The sequence below is a fragment of the Leucoraja erinacea genome, chromosome 8 (genome assembly GCF_028641065.1).
Source record: "Leucoraja erinacea ecotype New England chromosome 8, Leri_hhj_1, whole genome shotgun sequence".
In the NCBI taxonomy this organism is placed as follows: Eukaryota; Metazoa; Chordata; class Chondrichthyes; order Rajiformes; family Rajidae; genus Leucoraja; species Leucoraja erinaceus.
In genome coordinates, this window is record NC_073384.1 from 48,999,767 (window position 1) to 49,027,252 (window position 27,486).

At 44.4% G+C, this 27,486-nt stretch overlaps 1 long non-coding RNA gene across 1 annotated transcript; it reads right to left on the reverse strand.

Annotated features, from left to right (window-relative positions):
* Positions 1-1,523: 1,523 nt before the first annotated feature.
* LOC129699673 (uncharacterized) lies at positions 1,524-4,453 on the reverse strand. The gene is made up of 2 exons (XR_008723906.1): positions 4,235-4,453; positions 1,524-3,086 (listed from the first exon to the last, which is right to left on the reverse strand). It is a non-coding gene; the product is annotated as an uncharacterized LOC129699673 (long non-coding RNA).
* Between the last annotated feature and the right edge of the window lie 23,033 nt (positions 4,454-27,486).

The following is a 27,486-nucleotide window of genomic DNA, read 5'->3' on the forward strand; positions in this document are numbered from 1 at the left end:
GCATTGTTTTGCTTTAACACACACTGCAAAAAATTAAATTTAACGTATATATATTTAATATATTTATATGAATGTGTGTCTGTGTGTGAGAGGCAAGTTAGAGATAATAGTTTATTCTCATGTATCAGAAGCAACTTTGATTTAAATCATCACTATTAATTTATTTGTCTTGTAAGATGATATACATAAACCATAAAGGCAATTATATATATAATTATATAGTAATAATAAATATATGCATATATATATATTATACACACACACATATATACACACACATACACAAACACATACATATTGATACATTTATATGCATACATATATACACATATATAAACATATATATATATACACATGCGTATATACACACATATACATGCATATATACACATACATGCATATATACACATACATATATATTTATATATATTATCATTTTCCAACGATCAATAGATTTACGATCAGCTCCTGTGGATTGGAGGATAGCTAATGCTATCCCACTTTTCAAGAAAGGAGCGTGAGAGAAAACGGAAAATTACAGACCAGTTAGCCCGACTTTGGTGGTGTGAAAGATGCTGGAGTCAATTATTAAAGATGCAATAATGGGGCATTTGGATAGCAGTAAAAGGATCTGTCCAAGTCAACATGGATTTATGAAAGGAAAATCATGTTTGACTAATCTTCTGGATTTTTTTGCCGCAAGGCTTGGTGTTGGGGCTGCAACTGTTTACCATATATATTAATGATTTTGAAAAGGGAATTAGGAGCAAAACTAATGCATACATACCTACATATGTACCCATGCGCTGCTGTGACCCGAGCCCCGAAGATTCGGAGGCTCCAACCGCAGGCCTGGCAGACAGTAATATCGGAGCCTGCGGGTCCCTGCTGGGAGACCGCTTTTCGGGGCTTCCGCAACGGCAAATTATTCCGCCCGAGTAGCGGGGGTCGAGGATGACCTGGAGCGGGGCCTTACATCATCGCCCGGCGTGGCTTAAATGGCTGCGGCACTTTTCTAGCGCACGCCGGGGGCTCCAACAACCTCTATGAGGTTCAAGTGACAAATAAATTGTATTGTGTATTGTGTATATTTAAATTAATCTGGCAAGTTGGTCAAATAACATGGGCACCTTCTTGCTTTTTTTGCGACATGGATTTTTTAAATGTGAATGTCTCATATCAACACATTTGTGGGTCAACAGTATTTTGTATCAACCCCCACAATTTCAAATAATTCTCAATTGAACTTCTTAAACAGGAAAACAATTTTTATTTACATCATTTTGTGTGGCTGTCAAGGTAGCTGTGTAGACTGTAATTATGAGACTGCCGGGCAGTATCACTGTGAATGGTGCTGGCTGTGTGTTTTAATGCAAGTGTGAAAAGGAGAGTAAATTTAAAGAGACAATGTGAGAACCATCAGGGTTTCATCCAGGAACCAATTTAAAGGCAAGTTTCCATCAATTACAGTATTTTAATTGAAAATCTTACTCTTAATATTCTTCCTAATTAGGCTTTTTGTGTTCCCTCTTGAACCTTGTGTCTCCCAGAGCCTCTGGGGAGGTTCTGGAGATACAATAACCCAATTTTGAGGCAAATAACCATCTTTAAAACTGCCTTTAATTCTACATTCTCCGAGGATGCTGGATGCCGCGACAATCTCTTGCAACATGTACAGAAAGGCAGTCAGCTGCAAAAAGATCAAAGAGAGGAAAGAGTATGGAAGGGAAAGGCTTTTCAGAATCATAATCAGATTTTATTTTCCAAGTATGTGTTGCAATATACGAGGAATTTCATTGGCCAGGTCAGTCATACAATTAAAAGCAACAGCACTCAAAAACACATTTTAATACGGACATTCACCAAAGTGACTCCTACACATTCCTCACTGTGATGGAAGGCGAAATAAAGTTCAAGTCCCTTCCTTTTGTTCTTCCTCGGTCGGGGGCCTCAAGCCCCCCGTTCAAACTCCGTTCAATGGTGAACTCCTCTTGGTCTCCAGGCCTATAGTGCTGCACAAATCACTGCACCACATGCATCTATTTATTCATTTTTCACATGGTTCATATGCAGCTGGATATTAACTTGCTGACATGGAAAGAGATGCAGTGAGCATTCAATAGTTCAGACTTCTGTGCGAATTAAGGGACTGCTTGATGGGCTGAGGGTAATCGAGATTGGCTGATTGTCATTCTTTTGCAAGAACTGATGGAAGTTCTTATGGAAAAGCTGATGAATTGACTACGGGATGAGCTGGTGGGCTCGAGGATTGCTGGATGAGTGTTTTAGAAATATAGAAAATAGGTGCAGGAGGAGGCCATTTGGCACTTCGACCCAACACCGCCATTCATTGTGATCATGGCTGATCAGCCCCAATCGATAACCCATGCCTGCCTTCTCCCCATACCCCTTGATTCCACTAGCCCCTAGAGGTCTATCTAACTCTCTCTTAAATCCACCCAGTGATTTGGCCTCCACTGCCCTCTGTGGCAGGGAATTCCACAAATTCACAACTCTCTGGGTGAAAAAGTTTTTTCTCACCTCAGTCTTAAATGGCCTCCCCTTTGTTCTAAGACTGTGGCCCCTGGTTCTGGACTCGCCCAACATTGGGAACATTTTTCCTGTATCTAGCTTGTTCAGTCCTTTTTTTCATTTAGATGTTTCTATAAGATCCCCGTGCATCTAACAAGAGGGTTTTATTGTCATGTAGAACAATTTTCCTGCATCTAGCTTGTCCCAGATAGAACAATTAAATTCTTACTTTCAGCAGCACAACAGAATCTGTAAACATAGTACACTGTAAACAATATGATAAGATCCCCCCTCATCCTTCTAAACTCCAGTGAATACAAGCCTAGTCTTTTAAATCTTTCCTCATGACAGTTCTGTTAGGTTATTTGATGGTTAGGACAGGTTTAGAGGGGTATGGGCCAAATGCAGGCATGTATCGCCATTTGCATTAGTTTTGTGCAGTTAACAAATCACAATTTCACACAATGTACATAAGACGGCAGTTATTTGACAAATACTCTGCAGTTCGGTGCAGGAGATCTTGTCGATGAGTATTCTGGACCCACTGTTGACATCTGAAATTACAGGAGATATCATTTAGGATTAACTAATAAGAAGAAAGATGATCATAACTACATGCCTGAACAATGGATGATATATCACTTAAATGCAATTGTTTTCAGTTGTGTGGAGATCTGTATGTTGAAGATGTATTTTGCCTCTAATATGTCAATTTACCTTAAATGTAGAAGAGCTTATTAAAATCTTCTTACAAAGACAATTAACTATTTTCTTCCTATCCTCTTTTGGACCCAAGGCATAGCAGAGCTGCCAACTCTCACGAAGAGGTAAGGGAGGGGGAGAGGGAGGGGAGGGAGATCGAGAGGAGAGAGAGAGAGAACGAGAGAAAAGAGGGGGGAGAGAGAGATCGAAAGAGAGGGGAGACAGAAGAGAGGGAGAAGAGAGGGGAGGGAGGGAGATGGGGAGAAGGGAGATGGGAGAGGGAGATGGGGGAGGGGGAGAGGGGGAGAGGGAGAGGGGGGAGAGGGAGAGGGGGAGGGAGAGGGAGAAAGGGGGGAGAGAGGGAGAAGGGGGGAGGGAGAGAGGGGGAAGGAGGGAGAAAGGGGGAGAGGGAGAAGGGGGAGAGGGAGAAGGGGGAGAGGGAGAAGGGGGGGAGAGGGAGAGGAGAGGGAGTGGAACGATAGCACATTATAATGCGCAGCCGTCCCATTCCGACCAATGATTATAGAGGAGAGCTCCTCTCGTATCTTTGATTGCGGCCGCCGCCGCCCTAACCCCCCGACCCACCATTGCACCCAAAGATGATAGAGCAGAGTTGTATAATATTTGAATGGGCGGGCTTGTGATCACGGCGGGCTTGTGATCTTTGCTTGTGATGTCTCGACAATTCGAGGGATATAATAGGTAACAGCCGCCGCATTCTCGGACACGAATCTGAGCTCGAAAAATCCCGTGGTCACTGGGCCTAATGTGTCCGCGGGCCATATTTTGGAAATAAATCCCTTACAAGAACAAAACCTAAAATGTACAGAAGTGTTAAAACTGTCTTTATTATTATGGTAAGTAAAGATCTATTAAACATAAGTCTAATAACTTTCTAATGTACCGACAAACCCATTTCCCAATGGCTGTTGATGGGAGAACAGAAAATAACATTTTCACGACAGAATATCGACTGAAAATTATAATAATATATTCTTACCTTTCTTTTTTATTGGGGAACCTAAAGAATGACAGCTCTGGTCGTTTAGATTTACGATTAGAACAGTTGATAGCGGAGCAGTGAGATGTAGATTTAGCTGAGGACGCCATTACAGCCCAATAAATGCTTAACAATATGGCGTCGACGGTCACACACGTCATACTACGCGTTTTTCGAGGAGTGGTCTATCTTGTCCCTCTACGATCTTTGGCAATGACAGTGGTGCTTACCCAGAAGGCCGCTCACTGCAGGAAGTGCCCCAACGGTGAGACAGAAATCAAGCCGGCATAGGTGGTGGTGCTTACCCAGAAGGCCACGTGCTGCAGAAAGTGCCCCGGACACAGCACAATGCCACTGAGACAATTTAATACTCTCAGTTAGGTATTTCGGGCAGTGGATGGGTATGGTGAATCCGGACGGACGTAAAATCTGACTTACATATAGGTTCACAGAGTGCAATGCCTGCATAAGTCAGAGAGCGCCTGACAAAACCAGAATCACTGGATGTATGGTCTGACACTAAGAAATGACGAGGAGCTTTCCACCATTTTATTTATTTATTTATTTTAAAATTATGAATAAATGTTTATTTTTGAAATATGAAATAAACACTACTCCCACTACCCTTTGGAGTGTGGCACCAGCAAGCAATGGCGGAGAGTAATAATTTGGTGTCAACATGGTGATGGAAGGCAACCTTAACCAGGCTGAGATTCCCACCAACAGTGATGTCTGATGTTAACAACTATTAGTTTCTCTGCCTTCGCATTATGTCAATCCTGAAAATATTTTTGGTGTTTAATTTCTTTATTCCAGTGCCCGTGTTTGAAAGAAAATATCACACCTCCAGAATCGGGGGCAATTTCTTATCAGCTGTCATCAGGCACCAACTAGAGAGTAGTCCTGACCTACTCAACCTCATTGGAGACTTCTGGATTATCTTTGATCTGACTTTACTGGAGTTTATATTGCACCAAATATTATTCAACTTATTCCCTTTATCATGTATTTATATACTGTGGATGGCTCGGTCGTAATCATGTATTGTCTTTCCATTGACTGGTTAGCACGCAACAAAAGCTTTTCACTGAGCCTTGGTACGCTGGACAATAATTAACTCAAACCTAAGCCTATATCGGCAATCGCCCAACTGCGTGTAACTTTAAACCCACCATCAGATGCAGGCAGGGGGGCTACTGTTACTCACCCAAAGCAATTTCTGGCCACTTTTCTGGCCCTTTGGCTCAGGCACACACAAGTCCATAGGACCAGGCTTTACCTGCAGCACTGCAACCAAGGAAACTTCAAGGAACGGTTAAAAAATGTAGAGATGAATTTACACAGGGTTTTTATCACACGTTGGCAAGACAGCTGTGGAAACTAAAATAAGGTATTAAACTGGTGTTAGAGCGGAAGTCATGTATATATATATATATATATACATCCTCAAAGCCTTCCGTTTAACTTTCATCTGACATCTCCATTTTTCTTAAAAGTCTGAATCTCCGATTCAGTCCATTTTGTGATTTATTCTGTAACTGAAGCTAGATTGCATACAATAAACATTATTCTGTTCTAAAACTCCTTAGATATATATTGTAAATGTAAACAGGTGCTAGTTTTTCAATAGTGTTTTGAATGGATTCATTGTGCTCTGTAGTAAAAACATCAATAATTGGGGGAAATATGCCTGAGTGATGATTATATGTTTAAGTACTATATGCGGATCAGGAATCTTTCACTGTGGGATTGGAGATTAAATAACTTGGGACATTGAAATTTTAGGCTAGGTTCTGAAAGGATTTTCTTTAAAGCAGGTATGTGCTTGTCTGGAGCTGCCTGAGCTGTTTGTCTTGTGGCTGTGATATGAAATAAAAGCCAAACTACAGATGTTTTAGTGAGCAGTAAAAGTCATTTCCCTTCCTCCCCTCCCTGCTACGATTCCGATCTGCACAACTATCTGAGACTTGATCTCTTTGTGTTTCGCTTTGAAGTTTGGTACCTTCTTATTTTAGGTCACTGTTTCGGGCAGATGGCCTGTTGGCCTGACTGATTTATGGCAACAGGTGAAAGTCTTCAGGACAAGCTTTCTGACAACTTCTCAACTCCTGCTGCTCAGTCACCGGTCGGTCAGAGAGAGGGCTTGTGGGCACTCCAATCTAACGTTTGGTCGGGACTCTTTGAATTCAGAAGCCTCCACCACAGTCTTTAATATAATAATCCCTTACTGACCATGCAATATTAGAGAATACATATTGATCATTGTTTAAGGATCACTTTAGAACCTTAACTTTTGTTTAACCATGCACCATATTCTCCAGTGCCACTCTTCCTTGGCCCATTAAGTGTAAAAGGAATATTTCAAGATTCAAGAGTGGCACTGGAGAAGTGTGGCACAGTGAAATGAAATTCCCATACAGCCATACAATAAAAATAAAAATAAAGGACACAACACACTATAGAATTTAACATAAAACATCCCCACACAGCAGAATCAAACTTTCCCACTGTGTGGGAAGGCACCAAAGTCAGTCTCTTCCTCCACTGTTCCTCATGGTCAGGGCCTCCCCAAGCCCTCCGCAGTTGCAGCTACAGGCGGCCCGATGTCCAGGACCGCTCGCCGGGGTGATACAAGTCCGACGTCGGGGCTGCGGGACATCCTCAGCAGCGTGGACACCAGAGTCAGCCCCTCCTACCGGAGTTGGCGGCTTCCAAAGTCCGTAGGCCGTGCCGGGTGGAGACTGCTGCTGGAGACCCTCTGCAAGGCGCCCCAGGACTCCACGATGTTGTTCAGCGCCGCCCGCGTTGGAAGCTCTCCGCACCAGAGCTCCACAATGTTGGAGCAACGGCCCAACGCTCCGAAGCTCCAAAACGGCGACCCAGGTAGGCATCGCCCGCTCCGCGGTGACTCCAGCGCTGCGCCGCCGCTGTAGCAGCCCTGGTCCGGTTTCCGGTCCCCGGCAGGAAAAGCCGCTCCGATCCAGCTGGTAGGCCGCGAGGTGGGGGGCGAGGATGCGACTCGGAGAAATAGTCGCGTCCCCGCCAGGAAGAGACTGGGAAACGGTTTTCCCCCTTACTCTGCCCCCCTCCCCCACATAGAAAAGTGAAAGTTTCCCCCAAAACAGACTTTGGACTAACTGAAAATTTAAAAAAAGATAAAAATAACAGAGTAGGTAGAGGCTGCTGCCAGTGCAGCGCCCCTAGAGGAACAATATTTATTTTGCCTCTGGTAATTGGAGTAATGGGAAGACTATTAAAAATGTTTGTTTTTTTAAAAAGTTTTTTGTGACCCATGTACATATTAATTCTCAACGTCGTAGATGTTGAACACACATGTCTGAACAAGTTTCCTCCTTCAAATGTTTGGAGTGATGTCGGTAGAGGTGCAGCACCTGCAAGAGCTCAGTCACTGACTTTATGTGCCTTGACATCTATGTTTTTCTCTGTTTTAACACAGTTGTTAATGCTCAAATGCCACTTGGATGGACCCAGAGAACCATTGTTCGATTATTGTTGTCCTCAATCTAAGACAACTGGTGGCTCTGTACAAAATCACTCAGTGATAGTGAGTGAGAGAGTGGAGAATTAGTCAGATTTACTGGAGGTGAAATTTGTACTGACCATAATTACTGGGGAGATGGTAGAATTTGATGCAACACTGTTTAGATGCCCTGTTGAACATCAGAATAATAGTGGGCTGTGTAAAATCTGCTGTCCCATACAATCTATCCCCCAGTCCCATCACACAAGTTAGGTTGGAGTTGCTTCCCATTAATTAATGTTCTTAGAAAACAGGCCGCAAAGATGGAGCTGGAACGTGTCGACTATTTTGTGTGCTGATCCCAAGCAGTATTCAGTATTCAGTATTTATTTAATATCATTTTCACTGAGTACTTGTATACACAGAGGAAACGATAAAACGTTACTCGATCAGTTTCCATTCAGTGTAGTTAGTAAAAAAAGGATAAATACATAGAGCTTTAAAAACAAATTAAAATTACCATGTCTAAAAACAGAAAGTAGGCCTAAAATTTACAATAGAATAAAAACAGACATTCCGACCGACAGTGGCTTTACTTTGACAGGTGCCTAGCTGTCAAAGTATGGACGAGGTTGAATATGTTGGTGAACGATATTTGGGGAGGGGACACAGTCCGCTAATCAGTCTTATTGCCTGTGGGAAGAAGCTGTGGAGCATCCTGCTGGTTTTGCAGCTGATGCTCCTGTACCTCTTCCCAGATGGCAGAATGGAGAAGATGTGGTGTGATGGTATCTACTATTACCCAATACCACCGCCTTACCCTTTTAATCTCTTTGCTCCCTGCAAACCTATCACCATTTCTTGTTGTTCTAATAATATTCTCTTTAATATTCTTTCAGGTCTGACCATCTTGCGAACCATATTCTGCGCTCTTTGCCTTTCTCTTAGCTCGATTATGTGACATGATTATTTGATAGATAGATAGATAGATAGATATGAGATAGATAGATAGATAGATAGATAGAGTTTAGATAGATAGATAGATAGATAGATAGATAGATAGATAGATAGATAGATAGATAGATAGATAGATAGATAGATAGATAGATAGATAGATAGATAGATAGATAGATAGATAGATAGATAGATAGATAGATAGATAGCCTTTTAGTGTCATTCAGACCGGTCTCAACGAAATTGCAGCAATTTCCCTGGAATTTGGAGGGTAGTTATAAGCATTAACGTAAACGAGATATGAGATGAGTCATCTTGGACGGAGAACTATAGAACTGAAGTTTCAGGGAGCTAAAGGCATAGCTGATAGTGAAGGATACCCTAAGTGAAGACACTAAAGGAAAGACAGAGCCATCCCTGGAATTATTGAGGATGCCGAGATAGGGAGAGTAGAGGTGACAGAGGGATTTGAATACAGATTTGAAATGAGCATGGATGCACCAATAGTTCATGTAGGTCAAATACCAATAGTCAATGGTTCTTTTTAATTATCATGTGTACCAAGGCACAGTGAAATTATTTTTGTGCATACAGATTAGTATGATTATTGCCATACATAAGTGCAAACCCCAATTAAGTGCCCATTGCTTAGAAACAGCACACTTAGTCCATATGCAAGAGTGACCAAGTTTTGGCACTATGTAGGCCAAACAAGAGTATTCCATAAAAGGATGAGGGCAACAGAATCTTATGAGATTTTTGTAGCATTGAATCTCATCCTAAATTGTTTTTATTGGTCGTGGTGAAGACCACATCCTGCTTCTGTGTTTGTGGCAAATCTGGAACAAGATAAAAAGGACATACGATGAGTAAGTGTTCATCCATTACCATGCTGTGGTTGTTAAACAACATACTTCACACCACAAAACAACCACCGTTCCACAATTGTACACTGAGAAAGCCAATGCATACAATTCCAATTGGACAAACTAAGGTATGTTCTTCACCTCAGGCATCTAGACTAAGTTGTTTCTTTGGCAACAAGCCTGGTTACTTCTTTTCTTTTGGAGGGGCTGCCCACCATACATTCACACTCTCCCTTCCCCCAAATGCCACACCCACTGCAATCTCACCTGCCCATTCATCTCTCTGGTTTAATACTTTATATCTGATCAAGAATATACCTGAATGGGCTAGCAAATGGGGCGGCACATTGGCGGGGGAGTACATGCTTCCTTACAGCGCCAGAGACACAGGTTCGATCCTGACTACGCCTGCTATCCATACGGAGTTTGTACGTTCACCCCGTGACCGCGCGGGTTTTCTCCGGGTGCTCCGGTTTCCTCCCACACTACAAAGATGTACAGGTTTGTAGGTTGATTGGTTTCTGTAAAAATTGTAAATTGTCCCTAGTGTGTAGGATGGTCCAAGTGTACAAGGTGATCATTGGTCAGCATTGACTTTGATGGCTGAAGGGCGTGTTTACCCACTGTATCTCTAAAGGCTAAATAAAGTCTAAATATTCCTTCCCTACAGAGGTTGAATGATCCAGCTTTAACTCTTAATTTAATAGTATTTCTACTGTGCATTTGCAATATTAAAATTGAGTTAAAAGAATAATCAGAGATTGGAAATACAGCTGAAGTTCATCCTTTTTTGGTGCGTTAAATATGTGCTTTGAATAGCACTACCAACTATTGGGGTTTCCAAAAGGAGTTTGCAGAAATTGTGCAAAAATGTATCAAAGCATCCCAGCGGCATTTTGCGCACAAGTTAATGTGCAAGACCCAATCAGTCCCCCAGTTGGGATCAGTTTGCACAGCTCATGTTGCCCACTGGGCCTTTCCAAACTATAGGAGAATGAGAGAAGTAGTGAAGCTTGGTGCAGCCAATGCCAAGGCTCTGTGGGGAAGGACCACAATCCAGGGTCCTTCTGCTGCTGGACCTTGAAGTGCTGAGTCTGTAGTAGCACTCCTCAAACAAGGGAATGGTGCTATGTGTGAAGAAACAAGGTGCCAACACTACTGGGTATAACTCCATTGAATGTATAGGCACATGAAGAATGTATTAAGAGTTTTGCATGGTTTTTGCTTTGTATATAAGGGTTGTATAGAGGGTGACACGGTGGCGCAGCAGTAGAGTTGCTGCCTCACAGTACCAGAGACCGGGTTCGCTCCAGACTACAGGTGCTGTTTGTGCAGAGTTTTTACGTTCTCACTGTGACGTGTGTGTTGTTTTCTCCGGGAGCTCTGGTTTCCTCAAACACTCCAAAGCCGTACAGGTTTGTTGGCTAATTGCCTTGGTAAAATTGAAAATTGGCCCTAGTGTGTATATGATAGTATTTGTGTCAAGGGATCGCTGGTTGGTGAGGACTCGGTGGGCCGAAGGGCCTGTTTCCACACTGTATCTCTAAACTAAAGAAAAAACAAAACTATATATATTTTTAGTACAAATAAAGTTTATTTTTGAAATAAAAATGTCTATTCTTTCCACAGATGCTGCCTGAGTTGCTGAGTTCCTCCAGCACTTTGTTTCTTCAATCAATGCCATTTCAGGGTTGTTTTAGTTCAATTTTCTTTGTCGATCCACTGTGGACATTGCAAAAATGGCCGCTGCACACGCAATAACATATTAGCACGCATTGAGTGATGACACGTGACTGCGCAATTAGTTGCGCGCTGATGCAGGGCAAATGTCAGCCATGCTCAGGAAAATCGCACCATTTCCTGATGACTGCTTAATGAGCTGGAAGTGATTACTAGCATGACCTAACCTGCGGAAAACTGCCTTTATGTTCTAGTTGTGCATAAAAGGCATGCACAAATGGGTCCAATTTCTAGGCAATGTTGTGATGTGTGTTTTGACCTGGCCTCGGCCATAATTTATTCTTAAGCACCAAGCTTACACAAACTGATGAGCTGACATGAATGTATTGTAATTGTCGGCGCAATTGAGAATAATTACAGTCATATGCTCTCAGCTGCATCAGTTTATTTTATTTTAGACAGCTGCAGTAGATCTCAATTACATTTAATAGTGTTGCAAATGCAGTTAATTTGAAACAACTGTATTAATGTTCGCCAACAGATCATCTGACATATTGGGAGCTCTCTGCATAGGATGGGCTATTGTGATCTTCGACATTTTTCACGTTGGCACTGGTTCCTATCCTTCTCCCGAAATTTCCATCTGCTTCGCCTGAAATTGAGGAGCAGATTGGCGGGTTCAAAAGTCAAGAGAGGTCAAGAGTGTTTAATTGTCATATGTACCGAGAAAGGAATAATGAAATTCTTACTTGCAGCAGAATAACAGGCCAGCGACACACAAGACACATAGATAATAAATAATAAACACAATTCAATAAATGAATAACTACATGTGCAATCCCCCACCCCCCCCAAATTCTCAGAACTGGGTTTCTGTGCATCCCTCTGCAATTGGATCATCGACTTCCTCATTCACAGACCACAGTCTCTCCGTATTGGTGGAAATGTGTCAGCTCGATAACAATCAGCATGGGAGCACCTCAAGGCTGCGTGCTCAGCCCCCTGCTGTACTCACTCTATACTTATGACTACATAGTGCGAACTCCATCATCAAGTTCACTGACAACACCACTGTTGTGGGACGTATCACTGATTGAGATGAGTCATGCGAGTATAGCAGTGAGATCGACCATTTGACCAAATGGTGCCAGCACAAGACCTGGCTCTTGACATCAGCAAAACCAAGGAACTGATTGTGGACATTGGAAGGGGTAGTATGTGGACCCATAGTCCCGTTTATATCAACGGGTCGATGGTGGAGAGGGTCAAGAGCTTCAAATTCCTGGGCGTGCATATCTCTGAAGATCTCTCCTGGTCCGAGAACACAGATGCAATTATAAAGAAAGCACATCAGCGCCTCTACTTCCTGAGAAGATCACGGAGAGTCGGTATGTCAAGGAGGACTCTCTCGAACGTCTACTGGTGCACAGTAGAGACCATGCTGACCGGTTGCATCAGGGCTTGGTTCGGCAACTTGGGTGCCCAGGAGCTTAAAAGGCTGCAAAAAGTTGTAAACACTGCCCAGTCCATCTTCGACTCTGACCTCCCCACCATCGAGGGGATCTATCGCAGTCGTTGCCTCAAAAAGGCTGCCAGCATCATCAAAGACCCATACCATCCTGCCCACTCACTCATCTCCCCACTGACTTCAGGTAGAAGGTACAGGAGCCTGAAATCTGCAACATCTAGGTTCAGGAATGGCTACTTCCCCTCAGTCACCAGGCTATTAAACTCAACTCAAACAAAACTCTGATCGTTAAATAGCCCATTGCACTTTATCTGTTTATTTATGTGTGTGTATATATATATATATATATATATTCATTGGTATATGGTCACACTGATCTGTTCTGTTCTGTATTTATTTATGCCTACTATATTCTGTTGTGCTGAAGCAAAGCAACAATTTCATTGTCCTATCTGGGACACATGACAATAAACTCTGCCAAACTCTGCCCATCAATGTCCCCCACAGAGCCTTGGCATTGGTTGCACCAAGCTTCAGTGCGTCCCTCAGCACGTACTCCTGGAGCGGGGCAGTCTGCAACATTCCCTGATGAACATCTCGCTCTGCTGGGAGACCAACAAATTCCAGGCAGACAAAAAAGCAAGTAAATGGTGAGTGGCCTATTCACCATCGCAGCGTTGCTCACTGTAACATGGCCAGCAGATCTAGCTATATAAGGTGATGCAGTCAGTTGTCTGTGTAGTCTCTCTCTACCTCCCACCAGTCACACCTTTGTAGTTATACTTTCTTCTGAAGGTGATAATAAGGACCAAACTCTTTAACCACTATTTAACACGAGGTTCATCTGTGACTGGGATTTTTGGCACCAAGCGAGTTGTTAGTTTTGTTTAGTTTGGAGATACAGCATGGAAACCCACTGAGACCACGCTGACCATCGATCACCCCGTACACTAGTTCTACGTTATCCCACTTTTGCATCCTATACACCAGGGGCACTTTGCGGAAGCCAATTAATCTACGTCTCTGGGATGTGGGAGGGAACCAGAGCACCTGGAGGAAACCCACGTGGTTACGGGGAGAATGTACAAACTCCACACAGACAGCACCCACAGCAGGAATCAAACCCGGGTCTCTGGCGCTAATCTATACCTGCACCACTGTGCCGTCCCAGTTTAGAGAATAGATTTGAAGCAGGGATTTGAAACCAAACGTATCAAGCCTTCCTCTAAATCTAAATTACAGTTAATACTGTGTACACTAAGAGTTACCAGGCAACAAATACTTTAGCACTCCATTACATATCATTGTTTGAGCCAATTAGTGTATGCAGAGCACACTGAACACCCCTTTTATTCCGGGTCAATAAGACCTTTGGAAATGTTTCCCTCCCCTCTTCCTGCCACCCCCCACACTGTCTTGACGAGGAAACATAGAATAGGCAACACAACGGGGACTTGAAGAAAAGCACACCTTACTGGTGCTTTCATTGTACCTTGAAACAACAGGCTGAAAGCTATTAGGCATTTTGCCCCTGAGACAGCAACCAGGCTTCGTGTGTCAAAGCTGTTTTCTTATGACAATACATCATCTGTCCTTGGGGCTTTTCGTGACAGCTTGTTTACCAGGAAAGCAGACCGCCCAAATGCAAAGAAGGCCAGATTAGCGTCTTTAAACTGAACACTTAACAGCCTGAGTACTACCAGTTTTATAAAAATCCCAGGACGTTGCTTGTTAAGGCACTCTTGCCTTAGTCACAGTGAAACTGGATAGTTCAGTTTGCTTTTAGTCACTCCATCTGAAAGCCTGATTAAGCTGTGGTAGCACCATCTCTGCTGGAAATAATTTTATAATGAGGAGAGGCCGTCCGTACTATGACTTCACTTGTTGACATTGTGAGATGCATGAGCAACATTGAGCTCTGCTCTCTGCAGTCCATTTATGTCTCTGAGTCTCAGGGTGGAGGCATGAACATGGTCATAGTGTCATAGAGTCATAGAGTGATACAAGGTGGAAACAGGCCCCTTGGCCCAACTTGCCCACTGCGGTCAACATGTCCCAGCTACACTAGTCCCACCTGCCTGCATTTGGTCCATATCCCTCCAAACCTGTGCTATTCATGTACCTGTCTAACTGTTTCTTAAACATTGGGATAGTCCCAGCCTCAACTACCTCCTCCGGCAGTTTGTTCCATATAACCACCACCCTTTATGCGAAAAGGTTACCCCTCAGATTCTTATGCATCTTTTCCCCTTCACCTTACACCTATATCCTCTTGTCCTTGATTCACCTGCTCTGGGCAAGAGACTCTGTGCATCTACCCGATCTATTCCTCTCAAGATTTTATACTCTGTAGTGTAAAGATGCCACACACACACAAACTAAACTTTCACAAAGCGTCCAGGTTTGACCTTACATTTCCTCAACAGTGATGTGACAAATAGGAGGAAACAACAGAAGCTTAAAAATAGTGTTCTTTTTACCTATAAAAAAGATTACTGCTTTCAAGACCATAATTAATTATTATAGTGCAGACTTCAGATGCTGGTTTACAAATAATTCAGTCCAAAGAAGGGTCCCGACCCGAAACGTCACCTATCCACTTTGTGTCTGAAGATGGGTCCCAACCCAAATGTTGTCTTTTCATCTCTGTCCTTTGTCCAACCATTTGCTAATCTCCCCCCCCCCCCCCCCCCCCCCCCCCCCCCCCCCCCCCCCCCCCCCCCCCCCCCCCCCCCCCCCTCCCCCCCCTGCCCCCTATCCCTTCCTGTCCTTCAACTGTCCCCATCTCCTATCACTTGTCAGGCTGTGTCCCGTCTTAGATAGGTCCTCTCCACCAGCTGTCTCTCCCCTACTACAAACAGTCTTAGATAGGTCCCAACCCAATTGTCGCCTGTCCACGTTCTCCAGAGATGCTGCCTGCCCCACTGGGTATCCCCGGCACTTTGGGTCCTTTATTATTATTATAGGACAAAGTGAGATTGTTGGTTTTGTGCTTTATATTGGATTCGGTGTGAACTCCTCCAGGAATGGCTTCCATCCAGCGACCATCAGGCTCCTGAACACAACATAAGCCAAATATCTACAAAGTATGAACTCTCTTGGTTGCACTAGGGACTTTGGGCTTTATTTTTTGCACTAATATTGTTTTGTTTTGTTATTTTTTAATTTATGGCTTTTATTTTGTTTTACTATGTTATCTATGCATACTGTGTTTACAGACCTGTTATGCTGCTGCAAGTAAGAATGTCATTGTTCCGCATTAGCACTAATGACAATTAAACACTCGTGACACTTGAGCCTTGAAGATAGCAGTTCACTAATCCTGCTTTACTCTCCCCATATTTCATTCGACTCCCCCCCCCCCCCACCCTCCACCCAATCAATTCCACCATTCATCTGCATACTCAAGAATCAGGTGGGAGGAAACCAGAGCACCCAGAGAAAACCTGCGTGGTCTCAGGAAAGAATGTGCAAACTCCACATGGGCAGCACTGGAGGCCAGGCATCTGGAGCTGTAAGGCAGCAGTTCCACCAATGAAACTACTGGGTCATGGCAGAGTTTCAGTGGCTCTCCAGGAAATCCATTGGGAGGAAACAAACTCGGATAGTCTTGATGAGAACACATTGCTCCACAAATTTCCTTGTGAAGAAAAGAGAACAAAATATGGAGAAATTGCATATTATAACAGTTACTAAGTGAATATTTAACATCTGGTCATTTCTGGAAATGCAGTGGCACAAATGAAGGCGACTCAGTCAAAACTCATCCAGAAGCACCATCAGTGTGTTCTCTTCATAAAATGGCTTCCTTTCATATGTAGCTGAGTATCAGCTTGATCATGGAAGCAGGAAGGCATCTTGAAAACATTGGCAACTGAATTGAGGGTGAGGTGAGGGAATGTATTTTAACAAAATGGATACAGCATGGAAACAGGTCCTTTGGCCCACTTGGGACCAATCACCCAATTGTATGTCCAATACTGAGGCCAATGAACCTACAAACCTGTACGTCTTTGGAATGCGGGAGGAAACCGGAGCATCTGGAGAAAACCAATTCGATCACAGGGAGAACGTACAAATTCCATCCAGACAGCACCCGGGTCAGAGTCAAAGCTGGATCTCTGGTGCTGTAAGGCAGTAATTCCACTGTTGCACCGCCATGCCCCCCCATGCTGAACTACCTTACTTTACCTCCATAAGTACCAGGAACCACTGCACACATGGGAAGCCCCAGACTTAGTGACTGAGCTCCATGAGTGATTTGCCAACTTTGCTCTGGGAGACTTGCCAACTTGTTGCAATTCCCCTACAGTCAGAATTCACACAGTAACAGCAATCCTATTCATTTGAAGAGAGAGGAGTGACTGCTAGAGACATGGGTTTAAAAAAAAATAATATACAACTACATGACTTAATTGAATTTGCTGAAAATAGCTTAATTACTAAATTGTTTTGGGAAAATTTTAAGACTTTGATTAAAAAAAATTGATTACTTTTTATGACCGGATTTCTATTCATTGATTTTTAATGATTTTTGAATGTTTTAGGGACTCTCACAAGTACATCTTATAGAAACTTACAACATTCTTAAGGGGTTGGACAGGCTAGATGCAGGGAGATTGCTCCCGATGTTGGGGAAGTCCAGGACAAGGGGTCACAGCTTAAGGATAAGGGGGAAATCCTTTAAAACCGAGATGAGAAGAACTTTTTTCACACAGAGAGTGGTGAATCTCTGAAACTCTCTGCCGCAGAGGGTAGTCGAGGCCAGTTCATTGGCTATATTTAAGAGGGAGTTAGATGTGGCCCTTGTGGCTAAGGGGATCAGAGGGTATGGAGAGAAGGCAGGTACGGGATACTGAGTTGGATGATCAGCCATGATCATATTGAATGGCGGTGCAGGCTCGAAGGGCCGAATGGCCTACTCCTGCACCTAATTTCTATGTTTCTATGTTTCTATGTTACATCAAATCCTTGTCAGGTTTGGAAGCTTGCTAAGGCTGGGGGAGCAGCTGACTGTCAACTCTTTTTCAGTTGATTGTTATCTGGACTTGTTATGGACTATCCCCAAGAAGGCATTATACTGTCTGAAGAAGGGTCTCGACCCGAAACGTCACCTATTCCTTCGCTCCATAGACGCTGCCTCCCCCGCTGAGTTTCTCCAGCATTTTTATCTACCTTCGATTTGTCCAGCATCTGCTGTTCTTTCTTAAACATACTGTCATGCATTGCAGGGCTGTGATATTTTGGATTGGAATGACTCAGGGCAACACAGCAACAACAACTCCACCATGTCCTGATGAAGTTTAGTTTAGAGACACAGCATGGAAACAGGCCCTTCGGCCCACCGAGTCCATGTGAACCAATAATCACCCCATACACTAGTTCTATCCTAAACTCTAGGGACTATTTACAGAAACTAATTAACATACTAACCCACACGTCTCTGGAATGTGGGAGGAAATCGGAGCACCCAGTGAAAACCCACGCAGTCACAGGGGGAACATGCAAACTCCATACAGACAGCACCCGTAGCCAGGATTGAATTCTGTCTCTGGCACTGTAAGGCAGCAACTCTACCGCTGTGCCACTGTGCTGCCCTCATGTTCCATTGAGAAGTCCAGACAGTATGCCATTGACGGAAATGTTGGCCCATTAACGTTCAACAATTAATTGAACACATTATAAAAGGGGTGGGAGGAAGGTGGTGATGATATTAGACCATAAGATCAGGAAACATTGGAGCAGAATTAGGCCATTCGACTCATTGAGCCTGCTCCACAATTCAATCATGGCTGACCTCATTATCCCCTCTCAACCCCATTCTCCTGCCGTCTCCCCATAACCTTTGACACCCTTACTAATCGAGAACCTATCAATCTCCGCTTCAAAGATACCTAATGACTTGGCCACCACAGCTGTCTGCAGCAATGAATTTCACAGGCCAGTTCATTGGCTATATTTAAGAGGGTGTTAGATGTGGCCCTTGTGGCTAAGGGGATCAGAGGGTATGGAGAGAAGGATTCCAAGATGGCGGCGCTGGCTTAACAGCTGCGGCCCACCTGCAGTCCGTCTGTTTTTTTTCTTTCGTTTTGTTCCTTGTCATGTTTTAGTTAATTTTGTTTTATTAAGTTGTGTATGTGTGTGGGTGGGGTGGGAGAAACAATGCTTTGGTCTCTTCCTTCGGGGGATGCGACTTTTTCTTCAGTCGTATTCCCCATCCCAGTCCCCGTCTCCGTCTGCGCCGAGGCCTAATGGCAGAGCTGGCGGCAATGGAGCTGTGGCGGCGGCAGCAGCAGCGGAGACCGGACTCGGCCCTGGAGCTGTTGCGGCGGCAGCGGTAGCAGCAGCGGCAGCGGAGACCCGACTCGGCCCTGGAGCTGTGGCGGCGGCAGCGGCAGCAGCAGTGGTAGCGGAGACCCGACTCGGCCTCGAAGCTGTGGCGGAGGCGGCAGCGGCGGAGACCCGACTCGGCCTCGAGCTGTGGCCCCGACTCGGCCTCTGAGCTGTGGCGGTGGCAGCGGCAGCGGAGACCCGACTCGGCCTCTGAGCTGTGGCGGTGGCAGCGACCACCCGCGGAGTTTGAGCCGTCGCCTCGGCGCAGAGGGAGAACAAAGAGGGAAGAGACAGAGACTTTAAGATTTTGCCTTCCACCACAGTGAGGAGGTGTTTGGTGAACTCACTGTGGTGGATGTTAAATTTGTGTTGACTATGTGTTTTGTCATTCTTTTAAATTATATGTATGACTGCAGGGAAACAAAATTTTGTTCAGACCGAAAGGTCTGAATGACAATAAACGAATCTAATCTAATCTAATCTAATCTAATCAGGTACGGGATACTGAGTTGGATGATCAGCCATGATCATATTGAATGGCGGTGCAGGCTCGAAGGGCCGAATGGCCTACTGCACCTAATTTCTATGTTTCTATGTTTCTATGAGCTCTACCCGCTACACCACTGAGTCGCCAGATCAGCCTGAAAAAGGCTCACGGAACAGGGATGCAAAGTTTGATTCTTGCTGAAACAGTTTCCCCTTCCCTTAGGCGAATATCCAAGACCCAGTTTTGCACATTTTTCAGTGAAGATAGACACAAAATGCTGGAGTAACGCAGAGAGAACTCTGGAGAGAAGGCATGGGTGTCATTTTGGGTCAGGACCCTTCATCAGACCCTTCTTCAGGTCTTGACCCAAAACGTCACCCATTCCTTCTCTTCATCCCACTGAGTTACTCCAGCATTTTGTGTCTATCTTCGGTTTAAACCAGCATCTGCAGTTCCTTCCTACACATTTTTCAGTGAACAAGACACATGGTTCAGGAGCAATTATTTAAGGAGGTGGAAGTCACCAGTTAAAACATATTACTTTCTGTTCTGCGTCAATTGATCAACCTGCCTTACTTGTGGAGAGATCAATATTGTTTCGCGCAGGCCCTCCTTTCAACAGGAAAATCCCTTCTGCACGATCACATGAGTAGATTTGATGATATTACAGTTTATTAAATCATAAAACCCTGGAGCTGACTTGTAGCCGGATGAACTTTGGTCTGTCCTTCATGATGTATGCTTTGTACGTGAGTTAACTCCTGGTTGCTTAGGGTCAGCCAACAGAAAGCACACAGCATTTGGCACAGTGCTGCACTTAGGAAGCTGTCTATCTGCAACATGTTTACTTTATCTGACGAGTGAGGCTGATTAGCCACTACAAAATCAATACAACAGGAATAATAACTTACACGTGGTGTGCTGTGGGTTTGTTACACCCCCATGTCTTTATTCAGCACTATTTTCCAATTGGCAATAGTTGATTTATTAACTAGAGTTCCTTTTTCGGAATAAAAAAAGGCAACAATTTACAGATCTAATAAAACTTCCCGTGTCAATCTGCATTCAAAAAACCGTCTGTACCTTTCTTTTAAATAAAATACTGGCGAGGTACATTCTCCAGAATGATCTCACTCATTAAGAGTACTCCTACACAAGGTCAGCTGTGTTCTCCTTAATCAAAGCAAAATGTTGATTTGCAAAAAAAACACTTCACTCATGCTGCTTGTTAGGTTCAACTTGTGACTGACTATTTTTACATTGAAGAGTTTGCCAAACGTTTTTGACTTAGCAGCTGCATTAGGTAGTTAATTTTCAGAAACTGTGGGTGCAAATTAATCACGGCAGAAGCATATCTGATCCAGAAAATGCCTTCGAGTTGGCACTTTTCCATCATGTTAAAAATGTCAGGCAAAGCATTTTTGTCAATGATTAACGCTGATCAAACAATTTTATAGACTTATGAAAATCCCCCTTGAGCAGTGCTAATGCTGGTAAAGTTAACTTTGCTGAAGGATTGCAGATGATTGGGCAAGTGAATAAAATTTATGCTGAACATTTCAATAAACACATGGCTGTGGGTGCATAAAATGGATTATATTCTCGTCACTGTTCCTACAGCCTCTCACCCACCCTTGCTACCCTGTCTTTCCTTCCTACGTTTATTCCAGTGAGCACAACATTAGTTTCAGTATAGACAATAGGTGCAGGAGCAGGCCATTTGGCCCTTCGAGCCAGCACCGCCATTCAATATGATCATGGCTGATCATCCCCAATTAGTACCCCGTTCCTGCCTTCTCCCCATATCCCCTGACTCCGCTACTTTTAAGAGCCCTATCTCGCTCTCTCTTGAAAGCATCCAGAGAACCTGCCTCCACCGACCGCCCTCTGAGGCAGAGAATTCCAGGATCTGATGCCAGAAATCATACAGCACAGAAACCAGACCTTTGGCCCACCCAGATCATGCTGAACATTGAGCAGCCATTCCAATGACCTAGATAGACACAGAATGCTGATGTAACTCAGCGGGGCAGGCAACATCTCTAGATGGAAGGAATGGGTGACCTGTCGGGTCGAGACCCTTCTCCAATCTGAGCTTCTGTAACTCCCTCTCCCCTGACACTCAGTGTCTCAGGCCATTCCTTCTTTTCAGAGATGCTGCCTGTCCCGCTGAGTTACTCCAGCATGTTGTGTCCATCTTTGTTGTAAATCAGCATCTGCAGTTCCTTCCTGCACATTAAAATATTACTGTTCTTTTCTCACCACGTTTGAATCTTTTATCCTCAGATCCGATCACTCACTCCAATTTACCATCGCCAATTAACCTTCTGACCAGCACCACGTTGAGAAATGGGAAAAAGCTGAAATTCAAGGAACAGTAAGAAGTTGCAACAGGACACAAAGCGGTGGAGTAACTCAGTGGGTCGGAAAGCATTCTTGGAGAATATGGATAGGTGACGTTTTGGGTCGAGACCCTTCCTCAGAAGGAACAAACTCCACACAGGCATCACTGCAGGTCAAGACTGACGAGTCACTGGAGGTGTGAGAAAGCAGCTTTACACAGTGGCACAGTGGCAGAGTTGCTGCCTTGCAATGCCAGAGATCTGGCTTCAATCCTGACTACGGGTATGGAGTGTGTACATTCTCCCCGTGACTGCATGTATTTTCTTCGGGTACTCCGGCTTGCTCCCACACTCCAAAGAAGTACAGTTTTGTAGGTTAATTGGCTTCGATAAAATTATAAATTGTCCCTGGTGTGTAGGGTAGTGTTTGTGTATGGGGATCGCTGATCGAAGCAGACTGTGTGGGCCGAAGGACCTGTTTCCGTGCTGTATCTCTAAAACTAATTAAAAAAAATAAAACAAAAGAACTGTGTAGACCCTTTCTATTATTGGCTTGTCATTTCCTTCAGCCGATTATCCCTCAAAACAATGCAGTGTAAGGATTGCGGAAATGAAGGAGTACTACCTTTCTGTTTCTTTGTTGTCCAGTGCGACTCCGGGGAAAGTGCACATGTGACCATTGGTTGGCGAGGGATATGGATGGATCTATACACATTGGTGGCTGTATCACCAACATTCACTGATTCCACTCTCACGGGGATTATATGCACCATCTCATTGTTAAGATATGAGGAAATGTAGAAGGAGGATTATTGTAGGATGGCAGGTCATGACTTTTTAGCATTATCAAAGCGGTAGTCAATCATCAGTCCGTGGTAGAGGTGCGGCCTCACAGCGCCAGAGACCCGTGACCGAACCTGACCTCGGCCGCTACCTGTGTAGAATTAGCTCGTTCTGCCTGTAGCCGCATGGGTTTCCTCTGGGTGATTGGGATTCTTTGCACATCCCACATTTACAGGTTAAGGGCAATTTACAGAGGGCACTTAATCCACAAACCCCGTACATCTTTGTAATGTGGGAGGAAACCAGGAAACCCATGCACTCACAGGAGAACGTGCAAACTCCACACAGAATGCATCCGAGGTCAGGATGGAACCCGGGTCTCTGGCATTGTGAAGCAGCAGCTCCACCAGCTGTGCCGCTGTGTCACCCAACACACCTGAAGAAGGTCAACCCAAAATGTCACCAATCCTTTTTCTCCAGAGATGCTGTCTGACCCACTGTGTTACTCCAGCACTTTGTGTCTATTTTTGGAATAAACCAGCATCTGCAGTTCTTTGTTTCTACAACTGACAGAGAGCTTGAATTTCCCATTCATAATGCATGGCCTTTGATCACAAGCTGTGAGTAGCATCAACGGCTTGTTGAGTCTTTATGAGGGCACTCAAGGATCAACAAACTGGATATGGGGTTGGAATTACTTGCAGGATTAGACTGCTCTCCATCACCTTGTCTAAGTAAGCCAGGGAGCAGCCTTCCTTCCTCAAAGGACACTCGCATACCAACTTTTAAAACTGTTTTGACTTAGTTTAGTTTAGTTTAGAGACACAGTGCGAAAACGGGCCCTTCAGACCACCAAATCCGTGACAACCAGCTAGCACTATCCTAAAGACTAGGGACAATTTACAATTTTTACCGAAGCCAAATTAACCTACAAACCTGTACGTCTTTTGAGTGTGGGAGAAAACTGGAGCACCCTGAGAAAACCCAGGCAGTCACGGGGAGAATGTATAGACAGCACCCATAGTCTGGATCAAACCCTTGTCTCTAGTGCACTGTAAGGTTCTAGAGACTATATAGCTGCACCATCATACCGCCTGACGTCATCATTTCAGTACTTTCCACCGATGGTGAAATGGTCCTCACGAGTGGTGTCAGCCAGTGGCGTCATTTGAAAGCAATTTGTTTTGATTGCAGTTGAACAAATGTCACTCCCAGGGCTTCATGGGCTATCAGTGAAATTTTGTGCAAGCTTACTATAATTGGATGCACCATCTTTAGGAGGGAAGAAATGAAATAATTGATTGGCTTTTTAAAAAACTTTTTATTTGTGCTCAATGACTTCTGACTGAAAATGATCTTGCTGGGGATTTGGGATGCAGGAGGAAGGTTCCGGATCCTTGGCTCCATACTGCAATATCAACCAACAGTGCACAGTTTAAATTCCTAAACTACCAATTGATGTATAAATCAAAGTTTACATACAACTCCCATTTGATGGTCTGCATGGACTTGATGGGCTGAAGGTCCTGTTTCCATGCTGTATCGGTCTATGGCTTTGACCATTGAAGTGTGATCAGGCAACACCAATTTTACTTTGGAGTCACGTGAGTGACTACATGAAGACCCCGCCAGTACGCATGCGTGTCATATCGTTTATCGCATTGCGTTACGACTGGCAGGGTGGACTTGATTCTCCTGCCAGCAACAGACCTGAGGTAAGTTTTTAAAAAACTTTCAGGTTTAAATCTTCTTGCAGGAACCTCTACTTAGAGGTCCTGCTAAAAGTCCGGGGCGAAGTCGGGACGGAGGGGAGACCCCAGTCACAAAATTCAGGGAACCCCAGTCACGGGGGATTCCGCCCACGGACATAGGCGCTCGGAAGACCGCGGGATGCGGGTAGCGGGCGGCGGTGGAATCGCTTTCGAGCCGCTGGCGGTAGAGCCGATGGCTTCATATTGGGGGGGGGGGGGGGGGGAAGCCCCGACTGGAGAACATTGTGGAGAAGCCCTGCTATAAGGGACCGCGGAGAAAAAGATCAGGGGAGAAATAGCCCGCAATGGAAGCCGTTCTACAAGGACCACAGAGGGAACCCCAGCTGTAATAAACTATGACCACGAGACCAGGCTCGGGAGGAGCGTTGCCCCGCAGCAGAAGGTTTAAAAAGGACATGCAGGTAAATTCCTTACTCGAAGGTCGTTTTGTGTTATTTTGTGAGAATATGTTACAGGAATGGACAGACTGACTGTGGAGGACCGCGGAATTGCGGGCAGTCAGCAGCGGTAGACTGCACCTGGATCGCTATTGATCAGAAGTCTCCGACCTCACCTGCACAGTCGGAATCGACACCACAGACTGGTGGGAAAGCCAAGCAGAAGTCGGACAGGCTGAAGACTCGGATGAGTCGGGCTGTGAGGAATCACCGCCGGCGGGAGCAACTGTGATCGCATATCCCGCATGGAGCGGTTGATGGATCAGAAGCTCCTGTGTGACATGCTCCGGTATATGGAGTCTAGTCACCAGGGGGTCCAAGGATGCCCATGGCAGCACCTTGTTGAGGGCTGCATAATGCATCTCCCTCGACAGAGGGGAGCATTAGGAGTCACTTCTGGGCTGACTCTGAAGACAGGGTTTGGCTGAATATACCACAAGTGTGCAGGGGGTGCAGGAACAACACTACCAGCAGCAGGAGCTCGACGAGTGGCCGTTGGGTTCAGGAAGGCCACATTATCATGCAAGACCTCACATCTTTGGCGGCATCACCCCTACGCACCCACCAGCAAACCACGATGAACTGAAGCTGGTGAAAGCTTGAAGGCCGTACAACCAGGACAAAGGTTTTTTTTAGGCCACAGCCCAGAACGGCCTTCCTGGAAGATGTGCCAACCCCGTACTCGAGCTCTTCTACCTCCCAGGAGCAGGTGGAAAATCATGCACACATGTTTGAGGCAGCTCCTGGGTCGGGTTGCATAAGTCCTCCCATACGGATAAAAGTATGGAACCACATCGATGATGTCTCCTGTCACGGATACAAGTTGGTAATATTAAACTGGTTTGAATATTTACACTGGTTTGGGATAACATAAGATTAGTTTATACTGCACACAGGTATGATTGGAGTTGCCTTTCAAGGCAGGCTCACAAGAATGGGATGTGGACTGATCATTATCAACAGCCTCAACCCGCATGTGCAGTATAGACTTTTCTGAATAACTTCCATGTGATCATTTCCGCTCACAGGGTTGAAGATATTTGAAATTTAACTGGATGAGGCAATGATACACTCAGTAGCGTTGCAAAATGGGCTAACTCCAGTTTCCAGATTATTTACCAAATCACTACTATCAATGCTTCGACTGCACAGAGCTAACAAATAAGTGGCACGGCCAATCTGGATTATTAGAACATTATTGAACATTAGCCTTAACAGCAACATAGCTATATTTGAGAAATTGGTTCACGCCCTTCCAATTAAATTTAAATTAAGTTGATACCAACTGAAACTATTGATTATTGGGATACAATCATCCATTTATTTGTCTGGGATCAGCTCTGAGACAAAAAATTAGACCTCTGCTATTTTTAGCTGAAACTATCAAAGTCACAATGATGGACAGCTTTGCTCCACTAAAACCTCTCATTCGTAAATTTTCAGTCATTTCTAAACTGATGCTATTGCCCAAAGATGGGTAATTTACTAATACCATCTCTAGTTACGGAGGCAGACGGGATTAGCATGAGTTATCAAGTGTTCAGTCATGGTATCAACTGCCAATGGACACCAGGTGCATTCTGTGCATTATAGGGTGTGTGGATATGCATAAACTGAATGCACAAGTCCAAGGTGATACACTTTGGTGGTGGTATATGTTAATCACAAAGGTACAATCAAATCAAAGTATCCGGTGATAGTTTTACCAAACCGCATTTAGCACTGGTGTATTATTATGCAAAATCAATGACAACACAGAATGAATGTGTGATCACAAAGTATTTAATGACATTGTGGATCAATGGAACACTAACTATTGAGATGCTTGCATCCAGGCTTAATCACCAATCAACGAGGCATATTAGTGGCGAAGGGTGCATTCTCGCTACACTAGGGAGGAATGTTCTTTTATGTCTTCCTCCATTTGGCCTCAATAGACGGGTCTTGCAAAATTCAGCAAGATTCCTGCTTCCGGGTTTTCATAGTGCCTGCCTGGGTTATATACCTATGGCTCCCGCTGAGGCGAAGAATGAGCATAAACCTTACATGGTTATTTCCGGATAAAAAAGATGCTGGTTCAATTGTGATGTCGAAACCATCCTCTGCATGATATAATCAATTCATAGACTTGCAGACTGTGAGCGATCGTTCCTGCGGCTTGGGTTGTCAAACCATAAGCATTAGGAGTGCTCACTACAGATTGTAGGGATAGCACCAAATAGCAGCTATCTGCATAGGAGGTGGGAAGCATTGTTTATGCTTCCTTACGTTTAACACGGCACGGATGACTGACACATTGAAATTCAGTTTTATGGGATTATAACATTAAGTTAATATTCCATTACTGTGCCTGAAGTACCTCCTCATCATTTGGCTGGGGAGAACATAAACCACTCTGTCCGGTCTCACCCTCTGACATGTAGAATATGAAGGTATCGTCAACTTAAAACCTCCCAGGCATAGGGACGCAGAGATATGGGTTGTTAACATTGTACTACGTCACTTCACCGATGGGCACCAGCAACATCCCTGCCCATGGTCATACTCACGTACTAGTGATTATGCCATGGCGCTGACTACAGTGCTGTGGGTCCAGTCATTGCTACAATGGATAGGATGATCATATCTGCGGGCTATAATAACATGTTT